Source organism: Tenrec ecaudatus, chromosome 9, assembly GCF_050624435.1.
Source record: "Tenrec ecaudatus isolate mTenEca1 chromosome 9, mTenEca1.hap1, whole genome shotgun sequence".
NCBI lineage: Eukaryota > Metazoa > Chordata > Mammalia > Afrosoricida > Tenrecidae > Tenrec > Tenrec ecaudatus.
The window spans coordinates 81,733,391-81,754,842 of record NC_134538.1 but is presented as its reverse complement, the minus strand read 5'-3'; the positions used below and the strand labels follow the sequence as shown (position 1 = coordinate 81,754,842).

The window sequence follows — 21,452 nt, the reverse complement described above, 5'->3', positions numbered from 1 at the left end:
GAAGTGTAGACCTAGGTGGGGGAATCTGTGGCGAAACCAGGTGTCTGTGTTAGTCTGGGTGGACTAGAGAAACAAATTCATAGAGACTCATATGTGAATAAGAAAGAGGTTTATCTACAAGAGGAAATGAATATTGATAAAACATCCCAGCCCAGTCTAGATCAAGTTCATAAGTCCGATATTTGCCCATAGGTCTGATACCAATCTATAAAGTCATCTTCAGATTCACAAAACACATGCAATGATGTTGAATGCAGGAAGATCACAGGCCAGTGGGTTGGAAGTCTTCTGGATCTAGTGATGTAAGCATCTCAGTACTGGCAGGGATCTCCACACGGCTTCTCCAGCCCCCAGGGCTGCATCAGGGTAGATCAATGTGGCCTCTGCTCAGGGATGTCTCGTAGGGAGTCGGCCTTGTCAGTAGAGAGTCTCCAAGGGAGTGACCCAAGAGAGAGAAGTCTCTCCTGCCTCCAAAGAGGAAATTACAGGAGTTCCCAGAATTCTCAGAAGACCATGCCCACACAGAGGCCTCATTGGCTATGGTCCGATTGACAGACTAGACTCCACCCCTTCACTCTTAATCCTTCAAGTCCCAAATCGACACCAGATTATGTAACTACCACAGTGTCCAAAATTTTTAATATTTCAGTTTAAGAAAGGTTTCTGGGTGTTTTTAGTAATACTTTTTGATTTATCCTTGGAAATGTATGTATGAAGGACCTTCCAAAAGTCTATGGAAAAATGGAATGAAACGAGAGTGGAATTTGCCATGGACTTTTCCCCCCCAAACCATTTTATTGGGACTAATACAGATATCCTATCGTTCTACAGTTCAATCGCATCAGGCAGTATTGCTGCCACCAGCAGTTCCAAAACATTCCCTTCCTCCTTGAACTCCTTGATACTGTCAATAGGATTACCTTATGCTCCAGGTGGATGATTGACAATGTTCTCTAGCATAAAATGACGTTTCTAAGGTAAACCTGAGACATATAAACCATGGACACATGAATGGAATGTGGACTCACATTTTAATTCTAGCTCTCTTTACCACCCCTCCCCACCAACCCCGTGAACTTCTTTAGTCTCTTGTATTTTCAGAACATATTTCTGGAAGAATACCAAAACGTGGCTGCGAGGTAGGGGAGAGAGGGAGAGTTGTATGGAGTTAGTGGGAATACGTGTTAATGCTTCGAGTAATTCTTGGCCACCGTAAGAGCTATGTCCATGTTGGATGTTGTCATGTTGCCTTAATAGACGGGTAAGGCAGGGGTGTAGAGATAGATGGTGGAGGATCCAAGGACACCAGCTCCCCACTGTGCCAGAGAGAAGAAGCGGAGGGGCCTTCCAGCGAAAGACAGACAAAGGCTATAGGGAGCATGGGACTAGAGAATGATGGCTTTGGAACCTGGGTTGAGGAGTGAGCCCTTTTTAGTGCCTTAGAAGATTCAGTACGTAGTAGGAGGTGCAACGGGCACAGGAAGGATGCAGATCAGATACCTCTAAGTGGGGCAGTGGGTTTCATTTCCGAGCCATAACTCTGGAGTCTTTCCCCCACCTTTCTCTTTTCTTCTTCCAACCTGCGTGGTCTGACCTATAACCAAGATGACCTCCCACACCCCAGGCACAACTGCACTCTGGTTTGGGTTCTGAGGCGGTTGTCAGTACCAGGTCAGCACTTTAGCCCCAGGGCTCCATTTCTCCAGGCAGAGAGCACTCTGTGACATCTGTAGCTGGCTCTCATGTCTGCATGTAGTTACCAGCTTCTTCAAAGTCAGTTACCTGCTTTTCTGTCCCTAGAGAGCGAGAGGAGCAGAGACCTCAGCAGGATGGCTTTGACAGGTGACCACAGCCGGGGGTTTTGTCTGTCAGAAGCTAACTCCCTTTCCTCTTCTGGCTGTGGCGGGGCTGTGGCCTCTCAGCAGGTAGAGCTGGTTCTTGAGCAGATGAACTATAGACTCTCTAGGGAGAGGGCCGAAGACACAGGGGACTCAGCAGGTGGGCACACTGTAAGCAGAAATGGGAGTCTGGATTTTCCAAACCAAATGTTTTCCTCGTGCTTGGTTCCTGTGCAAGGAGTCCCACTTCCCTTTCACCAAGACTCCTCTTGGTGACGCTGGGTTCTCAGGGCTCTCTCCCTGAAACAAGAGAACCCAGCCAGGCTTTTCTCCCACAGAGAGCTTTGTGATTCTGGCCCATCCTTCCCTCTGTCCACCAACTCTTAGTCCTGCTGTCTTTTAAACAAGCAAGCAATCAAAGCAGAACACACTGCCATGGAGTTGATTCCAACTCATAACGACCCCATGCCGTCTTTCATCTCCCCAAAGTTCAGGAGGTAGAGTCAGTTTTTCAAGGTCCCTTCTGTACCTTATTATCTGGGAGGTGAAATTGTGCAAGCAGACAAGTAAGTGATAATGAATGAATTCAATACCCCTCAACTGGTCATGCACCTGCATCATTGCCTTTGGTTGAACACGTGTGCTTCTGGCATATCTGGATAAATGCCCATTGATTCAATGTTCCAATAATCAAATATTTTTCAGGTATGGTTTAAAATCAGGAAAGGTGTGTGTCAGGGTTGTATCCTTTTGCCACACTGGATTATATGAAGAACTCTGCGTCAGGATTGAAGGAAGGCTTATTAACAACCCATGACATGTAGACGACACAACCTAGCTTGCTGAAAGGAAAGAGAATTTGAAGCACTTGCTGTTGAAGACCAAGGAATGCCTTCAATGCGGATTGTAATTCAGTGTAAAGAAATCCAATCCTCAAACCTAGACCAATAAATTACATCGTGATCAATGGAGAGAAGGTTGACGTTGTCAAGCATTTCCTCGTGCTTGGATCCACGCTCAGTGCTCTTGGAAGCAGCAGCAGAGATCAAAGGGTGCGTTGCCTTGGGCATCTCTGCTGCACAAGACCTCTTTAAAGTGTGGAAGAGCAAGGATGTCACTTTTAGGAGTAAGGGGTTGTGTTAGGCTGGTTGACTAGAAAACAACGTCAGTGTGCGGCACTCACATGGACATGAGAGAACTTCACATCAAGAAGGAATTATACATCAAACAAACGTCCCAGCCCAGTCCAGATCGAGTCCATAAGTTCAGCACTATCCCATAAGACCGATTCTAGTCCACAAGTCCCTCTTCGAACTCATTCAGCCACATGTGGTGAGGCAGACTGCAGGAGGATCACAGGCCGGCGGGTGCAAAGTTGAGTGGCTGCCGTGGTGGTGGACACATCACCGGCTCTGGCTGGTCTCAGAGTGGCTCGCCAGCAGGAAGGTGGAGGCAGAGAGAGGGGAATGGCCTTCAGCTCTTTATCTCTGTCATCAAGCTGCAACCTGATTGACAGGCTGAACTCCACCCAGATCTTACAGGTGCCATGTTGGCATTAAAAAACCCTAACTATCCCAGGGGTACCTGACCTAAAACGTGGTTTTTTATCCACTTCATGTACATGAGAAAGCTGGACAATGAATACAGGAGACCAGAAAGAATTAATATCTTTGAGACTGGAGGAACCTCTGAGGATATGACCCTTAGTCACCCTTCAGGCCTAGACATGACCTCACTCCCTTGACTCCAATTTCTGTAAGGGGGACAGTCATACTAGGGAGGCGCACACTCCGGAGAATAACCAGCCGTGAGAACAACAGGGCAGCGTTGACCCCAGGAGTTAGGAAAGTTCCGCAGGGTAGGGGGAGGGCAATGGAAGCCGCAGGCCCAGGGAGGAAGTGCGATAAGTGATGGGACATTACGGGAATCACAGGCACTGATAGGAAACCAAGTTCGCATGGATTGTTGAATGGGAACTGAACTGCTCTATAAACCTTCACCCAATCTATATAAAACGTAAAAAAATAAAATGCACGATGCACTTCCAGGTATTAAAATGCAGAAGTTAACAGGTTAGCTGTGTGTAGTGTGTGTGTATTTGTTTCTATAGAAAGGCCTGGAAGGGCATCTGAAGGAGCATTCTGTTTGAGACGCTGTCGGTGAGGTGAGTTGATTCTGACTCACAGCGACCCTATAGGGCAGGGTAGAACTACCCCCGTGGGTTTCCCAGACTGGAACTCCATGGAAATAGAGAGCCTTTCTCTCAGTCCTCCCAGAGCAGCTAATTAGAAAACCAATTAGCTGATACCTGAGCTTGTAGAACTGGTGAGCTGAAGTCTTGCCTCCCAAAGGCCATGGCTTCACTGAGTAAAAGCACTTTCTTGGTTTACACTTGCACAAGGCAGTGTTTCCCACCATCATCAGAGAGCTTGGCATATCTGCACTCCCTGAATGGAGTAATCAGAGGCACTAGTTAGCACCCAGATAAGACTGTGTGTTAAACAAAGGTTAAGTATTGAGGCTTACTTGAATTGAGGGCTTGGCCAAGTCATGTGGCTAAGTTTGTTTTCTTTCTTTTTTCCTGATCACTCACCTAACAGAACTCCGCCTCCTGCGCATCTCCGCCCCTCTCTCCTCTCAAAGCCCATTGCTCAGTGTGGCAAAAAACTAAAACAACACAAAAAGCACTGGGAAATCCAGCCTGGCCTCAGACTGATCCTGTAATCCAGAGCCCTTAAGAACCTGAGTTTTAGACAGGTAGCAAATCCAATTTTCTTTTTTAAAAGGTGTTTTCTTCTTTCACTAAACGAAAGTAGCTTGCCTTTGAGGGGACTTTCGTTCTCGTGGACTTACTGGTTCTCTTCGTTCTTTTTGGGGGGCGGTGGTCATATTTGAAATGAGCATGGGATGGCGCTGTGCATGGAGCTGACTTAAAACCTTCGGCTCTGGAACCGTGGCTGCTGACCGTGAGTGCCGAGACTCCTCCTGTTGCCTGTGAAGGCTCCATTTCTGCAGTTACTTTCACTTTCGTGTCGAGCGACAGGAGCAAAATCTCGGAAGTGCATGTGACTCTGCCCAGTCTCCCTGCGTTAAGGAAAATAGAGTTGGGGAAGAGAAAAGAAAACCGATGAAAATAGCCGGGTCCTGAAAAGAGAAATGCGGCAGGTAGTGGAGTCAGAGATGAATCAGAAAGGGATTCAAACAAAATACATTCACCTGTGAAAAGTGAGTAGTGGATGTGTGTGCTTGTGTGCCCAGGAGGAGCGAGGGACAGGGTCCTTGGCCTGCATATGTATAGTAGTCAGACTGACCCGGTAGTTATTTTAACTGCAGAGTGATTGATGCAATAATGCATGAGTGAGGTGAGGGGATACCTTTGGTTAAAAGCTGAAGGTGAAAGGTTGAAAGCTCAAACTCACCCAGAAAAACTCGACCTCAAACTCAATGCCACAGAGTTAATGCTGACTCACAGCGACTCTAACAGGGTGAGTTTCCCAGACTCACTCTTTACAGGAGTGAAAGTCCTTTCTCATGAGGCACCTGGTGGTTTCGAGGTCCAGCCTGCTAAGTGAGCACCAGGACTCTCCGTCCACCCAGAGGTGCCCGGCAAGACGGGCTTCTGAAAGGTTGTCCCAGCCCTGTGAAAACCTCATGTTGTGAGGTTGGGAGCTGCCCCGTATCGACTCTTTGCATAACAGAAGGCAACACTGTCCTGTCCCGTGCCATCCTCACAATGATTCTTGCAGCCTCTGGGTCATGCCATCTTGTTGGGGACTTCTTTTCACTGCCCCCTCCTTTACCAAGCATGATGTCCTTCTCCACGGACTGGTCTCTCCTGACAACCTGTCCAACGTATGAAGTCTTTCTGTTCAGCACAATGGGGTGGCTGTAAGTCAGAGTGATGCACCAGCAGCCAACCACCTCCACAGTGATGCAAGTCCAGCTACACTTGCTGCAGGGGTGCTGACTCGGACGCACAGTGCCCCCACCGAGCAGAGTAAAACTGCTGTCCTCTATACAGAAGCAAACTGCCCTCTTTCTCCCGTGAGGCCACTGCTGGGGTCAAACCCCCGGCCTTTTGAATAGAAGCTGAACACTTCACCAGGGTTCCTTCAGAAACAGCTCAAGAGCTACTTTCAAATGGGGTGATTCCTTGTACATACATGAATTTGAAGCTATCAAACCTGAGATTTTTCTTGTATCAGGTTAACATTTAGTGTAATAGTGTTAACATATAGTGTTATATACAACTTATTTGCTTAATATTACACCCAGAGTAAGAAATGCAATCCCAGTTCATCGTAGCAAGTGATAGTTTTGTGTTCTAGGTCTAGCCTCAGAGACAAATGGGTGTTAGTGGACCACTTGGCTTCATACCTGAATGAGATTGCCCAGAAACCGAGGCCTAGGCATGGGAACAGTGACTCATCGGTGTAAATGACGTCACGTCCTCCTTTATCCACCATAAGTTTGCCTCCCTGAAGGGACCACATGGAAGGAAAGCCCCTTTCCTTAACTCTGTGGCCATCACCACCCATGTTCAGGTGTTGTCCCAGTGGGCGGAACAAAGGGCAAAGTCTAACTCTTAACTAGTTTTGTTTTTAATCTTATAATAGTCATTATTATGTGTATATATATATATCATATTAAATGAAGGGGGAAGTGCAGAGTGGAGACCCAAGGCCCAAGTGTCGGCCAATGGAGATCCCCTCATAGAGGGGTTTAGGAGAGGAGATGGGTTAATTAGGGTGTGAGGTAGTATCGATGAAGAACACAGCTTTCCCCCAGATCCTGGATGCTTCCTCCCCCCAACTACCATGATCTGAATTCTACCTTGCAGGGCTGGATAGGACAGAGGCTGTACACTGGTACATATGAGGGTTGGAGGTACAGGGAATCCAGGGTGGATGATACCTTCAGGACCAAGGGTGTGAGGGACGATGCTGGGAGAGTGGAGGGTGAGTGGGTTGGAAAGGGGGAACTGATTACAAGGATCCACATGTGACCTCTTCCCTGGGAGAGGGACAGCAGAGAAGGGGGGAAGGGAGACTCCAGATAGGGCAAGATATGACAAAATAACGATGTATAAATTACCAAGGGCATATGAGGGAGGGGGGAATGGGGAGGGAGGGGGGGGAAAAAAAAGAGGACCTGATGCAAGGGGCTTAAGTGGAGAGCAAATGCCTTGAGAATGATTGGGGCAAGGAATGTATGGATGTGCTTTATACAATTGATGTATGTATATGTATGGATTGTGGTAAGAGTTGTTTGAGTCCCTAATAAAATGTAAAAGAAGAAAAGAGAAAAAAATGATTAGGGCAAAGACTGTACAGATGTGCTTTATACAATTGATGTATGTATATATGTATGAACTGTGAAAAGAATTGTATCAGCCCCAATAAATTGTTAAAAAAAAAACAAAAAACCAGAACGGAGTTCACTGCCATCGAGTTGATTGTGACTCAGAGTGGCCCTCTGTAAGGTTCCCCAGGCTATAAATCTATAGGGTTGCTATGAGTCGGATAGACTCTGGCCGTGCGTGTAATCGTTAATAGCGAGCCCGGATCATTGCTTGTATGCAGCTGGCATCAGGAGCCCCGGGAGTGCGTCGGGTGAGGCATTGGGCAGCTAATGAGAAGTCTGTTGTTCAAGCCCACGAGCAGTCACTTTGTGGAGAAAGTTGAGACTGCGACTCCCGTTACAGTTTCGTCTCACTGGCAGTTTCAGAAGCCCCCTGGAGCAGTTCTCCACTGCCCTATGAGTCGGTGGATTTGGGGTACGAGGCAGGCACTCATGTGGATGTTTTTATGCACCTGTTCATTCCTCATAATATCTATATACAACTAGGCTCTGTTTATAGATGGGATACTGAGGCACACAGAGGGGAAGCAGGGGCCCAGGGGCCCCTCAGCAGAATGTGAGCCCTGAACCCCGAACTCAGCACACCCTTTGTCAAAGGTGGCTCACCCCTGTGAGGTTTCACGAGTGGAGACTTTCTGTCAGCCCCGAGGGTAGATTGGCCTTAGCCCTTTGCCCCAGGATGGTCTGGCAGCTTTATGGTCCCACATGTGGGAATTACATCAGGTCGCCTGTGCCTCGCTTGTCTAGTGCCCTTAGCTGCTGGGTAATTTCTGAGCGCTATTCTGCCATCAGGCCGTCCATCACTACTATAACATGCACTGCCTCTCATGTGCCTGGTACTATGATAGATCCCGGCAATCCAAAACAGACAAGAAGAACCCTCACCCAATTTATAATAAAATATCATTATGTAAACACCAAAACAAAACAGACAAGCAAAATGAGAGGCTGTGCCAGCTTGCGGGGAGACAGTGATTGTGCAGAGACGGGTCAGACTGCTGTGGTGAGCGCTGTGGAGACGAGGAGAAGGAGAAGGTGAAGTGTCCATAGGGGGAGTTGACTTTGCTGGAGGAAGTTAGGGTGGGCCTCCTGGAGAAGGCCATGCCCACACAGAAACATTATTGACTGTGACCCGATTGACAGGTTAGTCTTCCCTCCTTCACAAGTTGACAGGAGATTATGTAACTGCCACAGGTGATTATCTGGGTGAATCTAAATTCCAGCATTGCCTCCCTACCCCACCCAAATTGTAATTTTTTGGCTTGAATTTTTTTATTGTGATTAGGTGAAGGTTTACAGAGCAGTTTTACCTTCTGCAGTGTATACACATTGTGTTTCAGACTCATCCCATGTCCGCTTCAGTGTGCCACGGCTTATCCCGCTTCTTCTCTGGCTTCCAGTTTCCATTCACCCTCCGTTCCTAACCCTGTACCCTAAATGATTGCTTGTTCTAACTTACAGGGGTATACCTCAGCTGCTTTTATTACCATTATCATTTTCTGTGAATTTCCCCAGGGATTCAAGAAATATGCTTTTTCCAAAAACCTTATCTTATTCCAATTAACAAGAGCTGCTAGGTCCTTGGGAAAAAGAGTTGGTTTGGAAAATATGAGATTTCATAATGGCCTTCAAATAGAGCAAGTGGCTTTGACACGGAAATATCTCAGGACATCATGCTTGGGAGAGTAGAGGGGCAGTCAAAAAGAAGAAGCCTGTCAAGGAGATGGCTTGGCACAGTGGCTGCAACAATGGGCTCACGCATCACAAGGACTGTGGGGGTGGCACAGGGCCAGGCAGAGTTTCATTCTATTGGACACAAGGTTGCTGGGAGTCAAAAGCCCACTCGACAGCACCGACCAACAACAGCCCTGAGAAACCGGGGACATGTGGTCTCATAAGACTTAAATTTCTAGAATCTTTCTGATAAATTATAATCACACTCAAGAAAGATGCATCCTGGACGTGATTCAAACCAGCAGCTCTTTCTGGCTTGGATTGGCGCATGCCTACTAGTCTTTATGGCTGGCTGAGGCTCGCCAGGTTCTCCTCAGCAACCTCCTGTAGGGTTCCTCCAGGCATGGAGAGTGACCCCCCTGTCCCTATCCTGCTACCTAACACAATCACACACGCATGTGCTTCAATTAATCATTAAGTAATCATTTTGATGACGAATGTGACATCATTTCCTGTGAATCTGTTATTCCTGGCATAGTAAGCCATGTGATTGTCTGATTCAAATTGGCCAATACCCGTCCATGTCAGCTGACTAATGCTAGGAAAGCGATCTTTGTGTGTTCCATTTCATTTTTGATGACTTCCAGTTATCCTCAATGCGAACTTGTACTTTCAATGCTCTGATTATCATGGAATGTTCAGAGCTGTTCATCCTCATTTTGAGTTACGCTTCATCCGCATCAATGTAGGTGACTCTGCTTGGAGAAGGCAGCTCTTCTCCGGTGGTATTTTGAATGTCTTCCAATCTGCGGGGCTCATTTCCAGGCACCGTGCCTGGCAGTGTCTGTTCATAAGGTTTTCTGTTGCTCATCTCTCAGAAATGGACAAGCCATTCTAACTTTTGGCTTCTTGTCTTACAATATTCCGCTGTTATTCATAAAGTGTTCAGTTGCTAACATCTCAGATGTAGACAACCCAGTCCTTAGTCTGGAAGCGCTAATGAACCCCTGCTTGAATTAAAAACCCTGGGGTGTAGCTTCCTGCATCACAGCAACATGCAAGCCACCACAATATGACAAACTGACAAGTCAATAGTGAATTGTTAGCTGCTATAGTGGTTGTTAGCTGCTATTGAGCCAGCCTCTGACTCTTGGCAGCTTTGTGCACCTGGATGCAAATGCTGCCTGGCCCTGCTGCTTGATCTCTTGAAGATGGGACGTATTTGTTGTTGAGAAATTATGCAAAGAATTCCTAATTCATCAGTATGCAAATGTACAATTCAGTGACAGTGATTGCACTTTTAAAATCCTGAAACATCAACTCACTGCCTCTAAATTTCCTATCGAATCTTTTGAGTTGTTGTCAATTACATTCCCTATAGAGAGATCGTAAAAGAGCACAATGCTTCAGGGTTACTTTGGGTTTAAGGTTTAAAGAGTATCTCATGGCCATCATTTAATCTGACTTTCATGGCTTCAGAAATTCTGGATTCCACGAGAATTTGAAATTCTACTATGCACACCCCTTTTGATCAGGATTCTGCCATAGATTCTAGGACCAAAGTGCTTGGTAATGGTAGTCAGGCATCCAGTAGTTCTCCTGGTGTCTTGGCAGAGGAAGCAGTTGTTCCTGCAGTCAATTAACCTCACATTCTTTTTTTTTTTTTTTCAGTTAAAAAAATTTTTTTTTTATTTTAACAATTTATTAGGGGCTCATACAATTCTTATCACAGTTCATACATATACATACATCAATTGTATAAAGCACATCTGTACAGTCTTTGCCCTAATCATTTTTTTCTCCTCTTTTCTTTTTTTACATTTTATTAGGGGCTCATACAACTCTTATCACCATCCATACATATACATACATCAATTGTATAAAGCACATCCATACATTCCCTGCCCCAATCATTCTCAAGGCATTTGCTCTCCACTTAAGCCCCTTGCATAGGGCAAGATATGACAAAATAACGAGGTATAAATTACCAAGGGCACATGAGGGAGGGGGGAAAGGGGAGGGAGGGGAAAAAAAAGATAACCTCACATTCTATTTCCTCCTCCTTTTCTGACTTGCCTTCTTTCTCTGTTGCTCCAGGCAAGTAGAGACCTATTGTTGTGTTTTGGATAGTAGCTGGCAAGTTTGTAACACCTCAGGCACTCCACAAAGAACTAGGAACAAGAAAGAAGCACCCAACACTGGATTAAGCCAATTACTTTGAGTGTTTCATGAGACAATACCCTAAACCTCCAAACTAAGGATCCAAATCCCAATCAAGTGTTTGATTCCACACAACCTTGTTCTTGTTGAGTGCCCGCAAGGCAGTTCAGCTCCTTAGCGACTGTACGCACAATAGAGGGAACATTGCCTGGTCCTAAACCGGTCCTCACAATTGTGCCTCTGCTTGAGCCCATTGCTGCAGCTTTGTGTCCATCCATCTCCTTGAGGACATTCCTCTTTTTTGCTGTCCCCTCTAATTTGCCAAGCATGATGTCCTTCTCCAGGGACTGGTCGGGCTCAGCAGCCTTGCCTCTCCAGAGCGCTCTGGCTGCACTCATTCCAACAGGTTTGCCCTTTGGGCAGCCTGTGGTGCTTTCAGCATTCTTTGCCAGCATCACGGTTCAAATGCATCGATTCTTCTTTGGCCTTAATCGCTACTTTTAAAAGAAATGATCGTCATTGTAAATATATCTATCAATCACGTAACTGTAGCCAAGTCAACTTTTTACAAGTGTACACTTTACTGTCAGCAATCACACTAATCTTCTGTGCACCCCAGCCCTTACTCCTGGGCTGGTCCGTCCACCACCAAACTAAACTATGAATATTGCCCACCCAGTCCCTCCTTCCCGCACACTCCCGGTGAACCACCAAGCTACTTTGGTCTCGGTACACCTGCCTGTTCTTCTTTTTTTCATAATTGAAAGACTAGTTGCCTTTTGTGATTGACTTATTTCATTCAGCATATTATCTTCACTCTTTTTAAAATCGTTTTATTAGGGGCTCACACAACTCTTAGCACAATCCATACATACGTCAATTGTGTAAAGCACATTTGTACATTCATTGCCCTCATCATTCTCAAAACATTTGCTCTGCACTTAAGCCCCTGGCATCAGCTCCTCATTTCCCCCCTCCCTCCCTGCTCCTCCTCCCTCATGAACCCTTGATAATTTATAAACTATTATTTTGTCATATCTTGCACTGTCCGACATCTCCCTTCACCCACTTTTCTGCTGTCCATCTCCCAGGGAGGAGGTCACATGTAGATCCTTGTAATCGGTTCCCCCTTTCCAACCCACCCTCCCTCTACCTTCCCAGTATCGCCACTCACAACACTGGTCCTGAAGGAATCATCCGCCCTGGATTCCCTGCATTTGCAGTTCCTATCTGTACCAGTGTACATCCTCTGGTCTAGCCAGACTTGCAAGGTAGAATTGGGATCATGATAGTGGAGAAGGAGGAAGGAAGCATTTAGGAACTAGAGGAAAGTTGTGTTTTTCATTGTTGCTACATTGCACCCTGACTGGCTCATCTCTCCGAGACTCTTCTGTAAGGAGATGTCCAGTGGCCTACAAATGGGCTTTGGATATCCATTCTGCACGCCCCACCTCATTCACTATAAGAATTTTTGTTCTGATGATGCCTGATACCTGATCCCTTCGACACCTTGTGATCACATAGGCTGGTGTGCTTCTTCCATGTGGGCTTTGTTGCTTCTGAGCTAGATGGCTGCTTGTTTACCGTCAAGCCTTTAAGACCCCAGATGCTATATTTTTTGATAACCGGGCACCATCAGCTTTCTTCGCCACATTTGCTTATGCACCCTTGTCTTCAGTCTTTATCCACATGTAGTGTTTATCAAAACTCCCTTTCTCCAGTTGGCTGAGTAGCATGCCAACCAACATATTGAGCACGGTTTATTTGTCCACTCATCCATCAGCCCATAGTGTTTTCATCAGCCCAGTTTTGGAAATAGATTGCCTGGCCTTTCATTGCGTGTAAATAACTAGGTCTGTGTATATTTTCATATTCTGATGCAGCATTTGCAGTTATGTAGAGGGATTCTTAGAGCTAAGTGTGCAGGGGTTCCTGTGCTCTCGTTAAGAAAGACAAACTGCATTTCACTCTTCCTCACTTTGATCTCTGGAGATAGAAAAATATGTGCAAGTATTCAATCAAGCTTTTAATTAGAGTCATTCCATTTTTTCACTTTCCCATTGTTTTTACATCTTGATGGACTAGATATTTAAAAATACAGTTGATTTTTATTCTGAGAGCTTGCTAAGTGCTTTAGGTGCAACGCCTGCTTTGAATTATCACAGCAACCCTATAAAAGTCTACTCCACCCGCTCCTGACAAGTCAGAGCTGACCCCCCGGAGCTCGGGCGTGAATCAGCCCAACGTTGAAGACGTTCATGAACGTGAGGGTTTATACTTACAAGAACAGTTTTCCTTTCTCCTTTCTCTTTAGCATTTCTTGACTTCAATTCCGGTTTGCAACTTTAGCGTTATCAGCTTCAAATCCATCTGGGAGTGGCTTCAAATCCATGGTGGCTTAGTGGTTACGCGTTGAGCTGTTAACTGAAAGGTCAGCAGTTTGAAACCACCAGCTGCTTCGAGAGAGAAAGACGAGGCTTTCTACTCTCATAGAGTTGCAGTCTGGGAAACTCACAGGGCCATGCTCACCACAAGGTCAGCACTCAAACCCACCAGTAGCCACTCAGAAAAAAGACAGATTTCTATTCTGGCAGAGTGACAGTCTTGGAAACCCGCAAGGTCCTTGCTGTGAGTCAGCACGGACTCAATGGCCAGAGATGGGAGTGTGGGTAGGGTCGAAGAGGGGTGTGTGTCCAAGAGACAGAGACAATGAAGCTGTTGCCACCACAAGCCCAAGTTGAGTAAATCTGACTGCTTTGGAGTTTTTAATTTTGTAGTTTTTCTAATGTAAGTCATACCCCCAAAGTTGAATGTTGTTTTTGAGTGATCAGAACTGACTGAAAATACCTCCTGGTGTGTCAGCAAAACAAGACAGATACATGAATTGCCACTGGAGAGAGGAAGTCAGGCACACACTTCTCCAAAGCCTGTTTCCTTTCCTGGTGACTGGGTTTCCTGACTCAGCCAAAGTGGGTTAGGAATGGCTGGTCTCTTGTCGATTTTTTTTTTCAGGTTTGTTTTTCTTTAGCTTCATATCCTTTTTTTTTTTTTTTAACATTTTATTAGGGACTCGTACAATTCTTATCACAATCCATACATACATCAATTGTGTAAAGCACATCTGCACATGCTTTGCCCTCATCATTTTCAAAGCATTTGCTCTCCACTTACGCCCTTTGCATCACTCTTGTAGATTTTACATGTTCAGATCTACATAAGGTGTGTGTTTAGATATTTATCTCTGTTTTTAAAATCACAGAGTCAATGTGTAATAAATGGGAATGTTGTTTATGTTTCAGGAGTGCATTAAGTGAAACACATGGAGGGAGAAAAATGGGGCTCTTTCGTAAAGAGCATGCCTAGAGTCTGGGAAGCCCACAGGGACAGTTTCACCCTGTCCTCTAGGGTGGGCTGAGTCCGCATCGACTCCATGGCAAGGAGGCTCCCCCTCTAGGCCAGTGGTTCTTCCTTCCTAACTCCACGTCCCTTTCATGCAGTTCCTCATGTGGTGGTGACACCAACCATAAAATTATTTTGGTTGCTACTTCATCACTGTCATTTTGCTACTGTTATGAATCATCATGTAAATATCTGATAGGCAGGATGTATTTTCATTATTGCAAATTGAACATAACTAAAGCATAGTGATTAATCACAAAAACAATATGTAATTATAGATTGTGAAATATTTATTTCTAATGACAAATAAATGAAATTTTGTCTTGTAACATGGGGAACAGTCTTCACACTGGGTACTCGCCGGTGGGTGTATCTGCATGGGCTGGACCCGCCTGGGGGCAGATAGAGGAGCGGCGTCTCCGTTCCTAAGACCAACGGAAACACATGTTTCCGATGGTCGGAGGTGAGCTTTGTGAAAGGGGCATTCAACCCCTAAATGGGTTGTGACCCACAGGTTGAGAACCGCTGCTCTAGGCCCTTTTTAGTCCCGTTCACTTTGGCATATATCCTCTTGGAGCCTTGTTATTTGTGTATATGCACCTGGGCGTACACACATTTTTGTACACTCTTGGACATTAATATCCTACTCTCACCCTACTGCATAATTGAACAACTCTATGAATGTGTCATATGTTGAGTTGTCCAGCTTTTCACAATTCTAAACAGAAGGGTGACTTCAAATCCATGTGGACGCAATCACCACCTTGCGGCATTGACCTGGGTGATAGCCTTTCTGCTAGGAGTACAGATACCTGGTCAGACGGTATGTGATTTCCAGAGTTTACTCAAAACTCGCTGTCATTCAGTCAGTGCTGCCTCTTAGCTCCCCTGTGGATTTTTTGAGATTGTAATTGTTTACAAGAGTGGAAAGCTCAGTCTTTCTCTGGCGGAGCGGCTGGTGATTTCGAACGGATGACCATTGGGATTGCACCCAACTTGAAACCACTATACCACCCAGACCTCGGAGCCATGAATTCAGTTCCTTAGGTCATGTCGTAAAATACCACACACTGGGTAGATCTGAAACATTATCTTTCAGCTCTGGATGCTGAAATCTGAAATCAGCTTCTCAGCAGAGCTGTGTTCTCTCTGAAGATTCTAGAACAGTGGTTCTCCACCTTCCTAATGACCCTTTAATATAGTTCCTCATGTGGTGGTGACCACCCCCAACCATAAAATTATTGCCGTTGCTACTTCATAGCTGTGATTTTGCTATTGTTATAAATCAGGTGACTACTGTGAAAAGGTCATTCGACCCCCAAAGGGGTCACGACCTACAGGTTGAGAACTGCTGTTCTAGAAGCTTTCCCCCTTGCCTGGTGTTCCTTGTTTGTAGCTGCATCATGCCAGTCTCTACCTTCCTCTCCACGTGGTTGCTTGCTGCCTCTTGTCTTTTTTCCACAAGGACTCCACTCATCATGGATTAGGACGCACCCTACCCCAGTGTTACTTCATGTCCATTTAACTAATAACCACTTCGGACACCCTGCTTCCCAAATGGGGGATACATTTACAGGGATTAGGAGTGTGTGTGTGGGGCATCAAAATGTCAACATCTATTTTTTTTCTTGTTTAAGTGGAAGTGAGATATATCTAAGTGACAACGTGTTGTTTTAACTGTTTTCAAGTGAACAGTTCAGGCCTTGCATCACATTATTCATGGTCACCACATTGTGCTTCCATCACTACTATCCATTGCCAAGTTCAACACTCCTTCAAACAGAAACCCCGTATCCCTTCAGTAATAATGCTCAGTCTCTTCTCTTTCCAACCCCTGGCAATCACTAGTACAGCTCTGGCACTGTCTGTGCCTGCCCTTGATGCTTCTTTCTAGGGGGACCAGATGACATTTGCCCTTTGTGACTGACACACTTCACGTAACAGACTATTTTCATTTCTCTTTACGGCTAAACAGTATTCCAGTGTATGCCTGTGCCAACTTTTGTTAATCCGTTTGTCCACTGATGGACATTTGGCTTGTTTCCACCTTTAGGCTATTGTGCATAATGCTGCCGTGAAGACTGGTGGCCAGGTATCTGTCTGAGCCCTGCATTCAGATCTCCCGAGAGCAGACGTTCTGGGGCATGTCGTAATTCTAGGATCCCAATGATGCGATGGCTTAGCTCTTGGCTGCTAACAGAAAAGTCAGTGGTTCAAATCCATGAGCCCTTCTATGAAAGAAAAAACTTGGCAATCTGCATCTATGAAAATTTATAGCCTAGAAAACCCTATGGGACAATTATATACTGTCATATACAGGGTTGATATATATGATTGTATGCACACACACACAAAGGATCATGCTATGTAGGATTGTAACCTTCAGTATGGATTTTAACTCACTGCAAAGAATACAAAAATTCTCACAATGAGTCCAATAAATCACAGCATGAGAAGCAGAGAGAAGAGTGAAGTTGCCAAGGAATTCACCTTGCTTGGATCCACAGTCGGTGCTCCTGGAAGCAGCAGGCAAGAGTTCAAACCACCCATTGCAGAAGCAAATCTACTGCACAGGAGTTCTTTCAAGGATTGAAAAGCAAGAATGTTACTTTGAGGACTACGGTGCACTGAACCCAGACCGTGGCATTTCCATTTGCTTCATGTACACAGGACACTTGGACATTGAATAAAGAAGGCTGAGGAAATGCCGATGTGTTTGAACTGTGGTGTTGGTGAAGAACACGGCAAGCCCACGAACTGCCAAAAGAACAGCTGTGTCCTGCAGGAAGTGCAGCCAGATGCTTCTTAGAGGTCAGGCTGGCAAGACTTCATCTCCTGGACCTCGGACACACTCTCAGGAGAGACGAGCGCCTGGAGAGGCCACCGTGCTTGGTAATGTGGAGGAGCACTGGCAAAGAGGACGGCCCTCCACAAGACGGCTTGACCCCACAGCTGCAACCGTGGCCGTGAGAACAGTGGAGGGGATGGCGCAGCAGAGACAGTGTCTCTCCTGGGTACACGGTGCCACTGCTGGTCAGAACCAACTCGGTGCACTAAACTATGCAACAATGAATTGGAATCATCATTTGTTCCCCAGAATAGTAGTTCATCATAGTATTAATTCCAGTATATTCCTTCCCTTGAAATGGAATCATCTGGACAGCATTCATAGCACAGGAAGTCCCATTGGTGGGTTTTACACGATCAGACATAGTGTTCCTATGGATTGGATGCAACTTGGCCACATACACAAGGGTTCAGGAAGATGAAAAGAGGATTGATGCATTTGAATTGTGGAGATGGCAGAGAATATTGAAATCACCACGGACTGCGGAAAGGACACACTGATCTGTTTTGAAAGAAGTATGGCCAGAGTGCCCCGTAGAAGCAAGGATGGCAAGACATGTTGTCAGGTGAGACCAGTCCCCGGAGAAAGGCATCATGCTTGGTAAAGTGGAGGGCAGTGGAAAAGGAAGGCCCTCCAGGAGATGGGTTGGCACAGTGGCTACAGCAATGGGCTCGGCGAGCATAGGCACAGTCTGAGGATGGCATGGGGCAGGCCGTGCTGCCTTCTGTTGTGCTGTGGGTTGGAACATACTCGATGACATCTAACAACAGTAACAGAAATGCGGCATATGGGTCCCAGCGACAGGCTCAACGGTAGCAGCTGGCGAGGCTGCCACAGTGGGCGGGCAGGGGTTCATTTTGTTGCACACAGGAGGTGCCAGGAGGTGGTGCTGACTTGTCACCAACTTCCAGCAACGAGTCAATGTTCGACTCATAGCAGCCTCATATGGAAGAATAGAATATTGTGCCAAAAGATTTCTTGGGGACAGATTTTCCAGGTCTTCTCTTGCAGAGCCGCAGAGTGCATTCGAACTGTCCACCTTATGTCCAGCAGGTGAGCAGCCTTGTACCAGCAGAGCTCCTTTTTCTAGGACCCAGTATTCATGTGACTCAGTTTGTACTTCTAGTACTTTGCTTGGTGCTTGGTACATATTCTGAACAGTTTATCTTGGTGAAGTGATTAAATAAAACATGTACCAAGTGACTCTTTGAACCAAATGTATGAGGTTAAATAAAAAAGTATTACCACAAAATAATAAAAATCATCATTAACATATCAAAAAAGGCATATGTATAATTAATTTAATTGAGGTGAGACTGTTTGTTGGTGTTGATGTTTCCTGGGTTGTGCGTATATATAAATCAGGCGGAGAGACGATCTTCACACAGTGTGTGCATCTTTCTGCACACCTCCCTGTTTCATCTGCTCCGTGTATTACTCAGGTGTGCCTAGGGATAGAACCAGCCCCGTGAGGTATGACCTAATTAACATAACAAATAAACCACAAACCCGATTGCACCTACAGGTGTAGAGGTTTGGCTTCTAGCACTCTTTTTATTTTGCGGGGGGTGGGAAGGGTGCACAGTTTAAATCATAAACTGTGTCCTGGGGTAGATGGTCGCAAAGTTAAAGTAGTGAGGGGAATAACATTTTTTTGGCATATTAGTGAAGAGGAAGAGGGTGGGAAGCCGAGTGATTGGGCATAAAGTTTTGTCAGCTGCAGTCTGAAGAAAAAGAGGAGGAGTGTGTCTACACTGGAGATTCCATCCTTTTGAGAGACAAGCTATGCATTCACTGGAACTTTCCCCAGGGTCTTTGCTTTTATTCTTTTAAAAAATCATTTTATTGAGAACTCTTACAACTCTTATCACAATCCATACATAAATATATTGTGTGTCAAGTACATTTGTACATTTGTTGCCCTCATCATTCTCAAAGCATTTTCTTTCTACTCGAGCTCTTGGGATCAGCTCGTTTTCCCCTCTCCCACCCCTCCCTCCCTCAGGAACCCTTGATAATTTATAAATTATTATTATTTTGTCATGTCTTAACACTGTCCGACAACTCCCTTCACCCACTTTTCTGTTGTCTGTCCCCCAGGGAGGAGGTTATTTGTAGATCATTGTGATTAGTTCCCCCTTTCTCCTCCACCTTTCCCTTACCCTCCTGGTATCACTACTTTCATTATTGGTCCTGAGGGGTTTATCTGTCCTGGAGTCCCTATGTTTTCAGTTCTTATCAGTGTAAATCCTCTGGTCTAGCTGGATTTGTAATGTAGAATTGGGATCATGATAGTGGGCGGGGGGGGCGGGGGGAGGAAGCATTAAAGAACTAGAGGAAAGTTGTATGTTTCATCAGTGCTATACTGCACCCTGACTGGCTGGTCTCCTCCCCTTCTGTAAGGGGGTGTCCAGTTGCCTACAGATGGACTTTAGGTGTCCACTCTGCACTCCCCCTCATTCAAAATGATATGGGTTTTTTTTCTTTGATGCCTGACACCTGATCCCATTGACACCTTGTGGTCACACAGGCTGGTGTGCATCTTCCTTGTGGGCTTTGTTGCTTCTCAGCTGGATGGCCGCTTGTTTACCTTCAAGCCTTTAAATAGATGCTATATCTTTTGATAGCCAGGCATCATCAGCTTTCTTCACCACATTTGCTTATGCACCCACCTTGTCTTCAGCAATCATGTCGGGAAGGTGAACATCACGGAATGCCAGTTTCATAGAACAAAGTGTTCTTGCATTGAGGGAGTACTTGAGTGGAGGCCCAATATCCATCTGCTACCTTAACCAAGGTCTTTGTTAACAAGCTTTGTGGCCATGGCAGTGTGGAGGGGTTTTTGTTGCTCCAACAGCAGAAGAATGGTAGCTTCCCTTGATGTTCTTGCCTCCTCCCTGAGGAGGCCTCCGGTCTTCGTTACTTGTTGTGTGTGAGTGCTTTAGTTTCTCCAGCTTTCCTGTGAGCAAAATGCCCCTCCCAGGCGTCCCAGATTGTCATGGAGATTGCTCAGGGCTACTGACCTGCCCTTCCTAGTCTCCTGGCGATGCCACCTTGGCAGGCCCTTGGTCAGACAGCACTGCAGATGGCCTCAGGACTGTCGCCAAGCTTGCTGATGGAGCCAGGGTTCTGACTGCAAGCCCAACAAAAGTCCCAGGTTTCCGGTGCTGAGTCAATAGTCAGTGTGTTAGGGGAAGACAATTGAACTAATCCAAGAAGATGACTTAGGTGAAATGCTATTTCCCAGATTATAATCTAAGGGAATAATGTTTCAAGGCTGTGAAGAACTGAGGCCCCGAGATAAAGAGAACTTGGTGTGTTGGGGGGACAGAAGAGGGGTCTGGGGGGCAGAGCATAAAGGCAAGGAGGAGAATGCAAGAGGAAGCTGAAGGCAGGGCAAATGGAATATGGGACTTGGGATTTGTGGCAAGGAACATGCAGGTTATTCTTACTGCTGTGGGGAGCCACTGGGAGATTTGAAATGAGAGAGGATTTTGATCTTGCTTGGGAGAAGACACACTGAAGCTATGGAGATTGGATTATACAGGGCAGGACTGGGAAGCCTGGTAGCAGGCTCTTTCAGCAGGTCAGAGTGAGTCATCCATGGGGTTTAGGGTACCTTTGGAAGTAGTGACAGAAGGACATCAAGTTCTTTACATTATCTACTGTGGTTTCTGAAAGTAGCGAGTGTTCAAAACGTCCGTTTATCAAAGGATTGAGTGCAGGAGTTGCTTTGGAAGGGGATGTGCTCTTAAAAATGGAATTTATAAAGTTTTCTAAATTATTATTATCATACCCATTTTTTCACTTAGGTCACAATTTATCTTGACGTTTACATGCTGGTCCTCTAAGTACCCTGCGACTGTATTTATGTGAAAACTTCCTTGAAAGAATCTAAGTGAAGGGTTCTTGAGGGTGGGAAAATGGGGAAGGAGGACAAAAATGAGCTGATGCCAAGGGCTCAAGTAGAAAGAAAATGTTTTGAAAATGATGATGGCAACAGATGTACTTGACACAAAGGTTGTATGTGTCATTACAAGGGCTTTCAGAGCCCCCAATAAAGAAAAGAGCCCTCAAAAAAGGATTTATTTTAAAATGTTTAAAAGAATCTAAATGTTTCACAATAAAAAATGTCTGTTCATTGGATAGTGTAAGACATGTCAAAATAATAA

General features: G+C 45.6%; 1 protein-coding gene across 4 annotated transcripts in view; it reads left to right on the top strand.

Moving 5' to 3' along the window:
* Nucleotides 1-21,452, top strand: part of SNX10 (sorting nexin 10) — a 100,166-nt gene that overhangs the window by 28,763 nt on the left and 49,951 nt on the right. Inside the window, exon 1 of one of the 4 annotated variants that reach the window (XM_075558261.1) lies at nucleotides 4,578-4,595. The exons of 2 other annotated variants lie outside the window; for them this stretch is intronic. The gene's annotated coding sequence lies outside the window, so the exon portion shown is untranslated. Of the gene's footprint in view, nucleotides 1-4,577; nucleotides 4,596-4,953; nucleotides 5,064-21,452 lie in introns of those variants that run through there. One more of the 4 variants, XM_075558260.1, reaches the window with a different exon arrangement.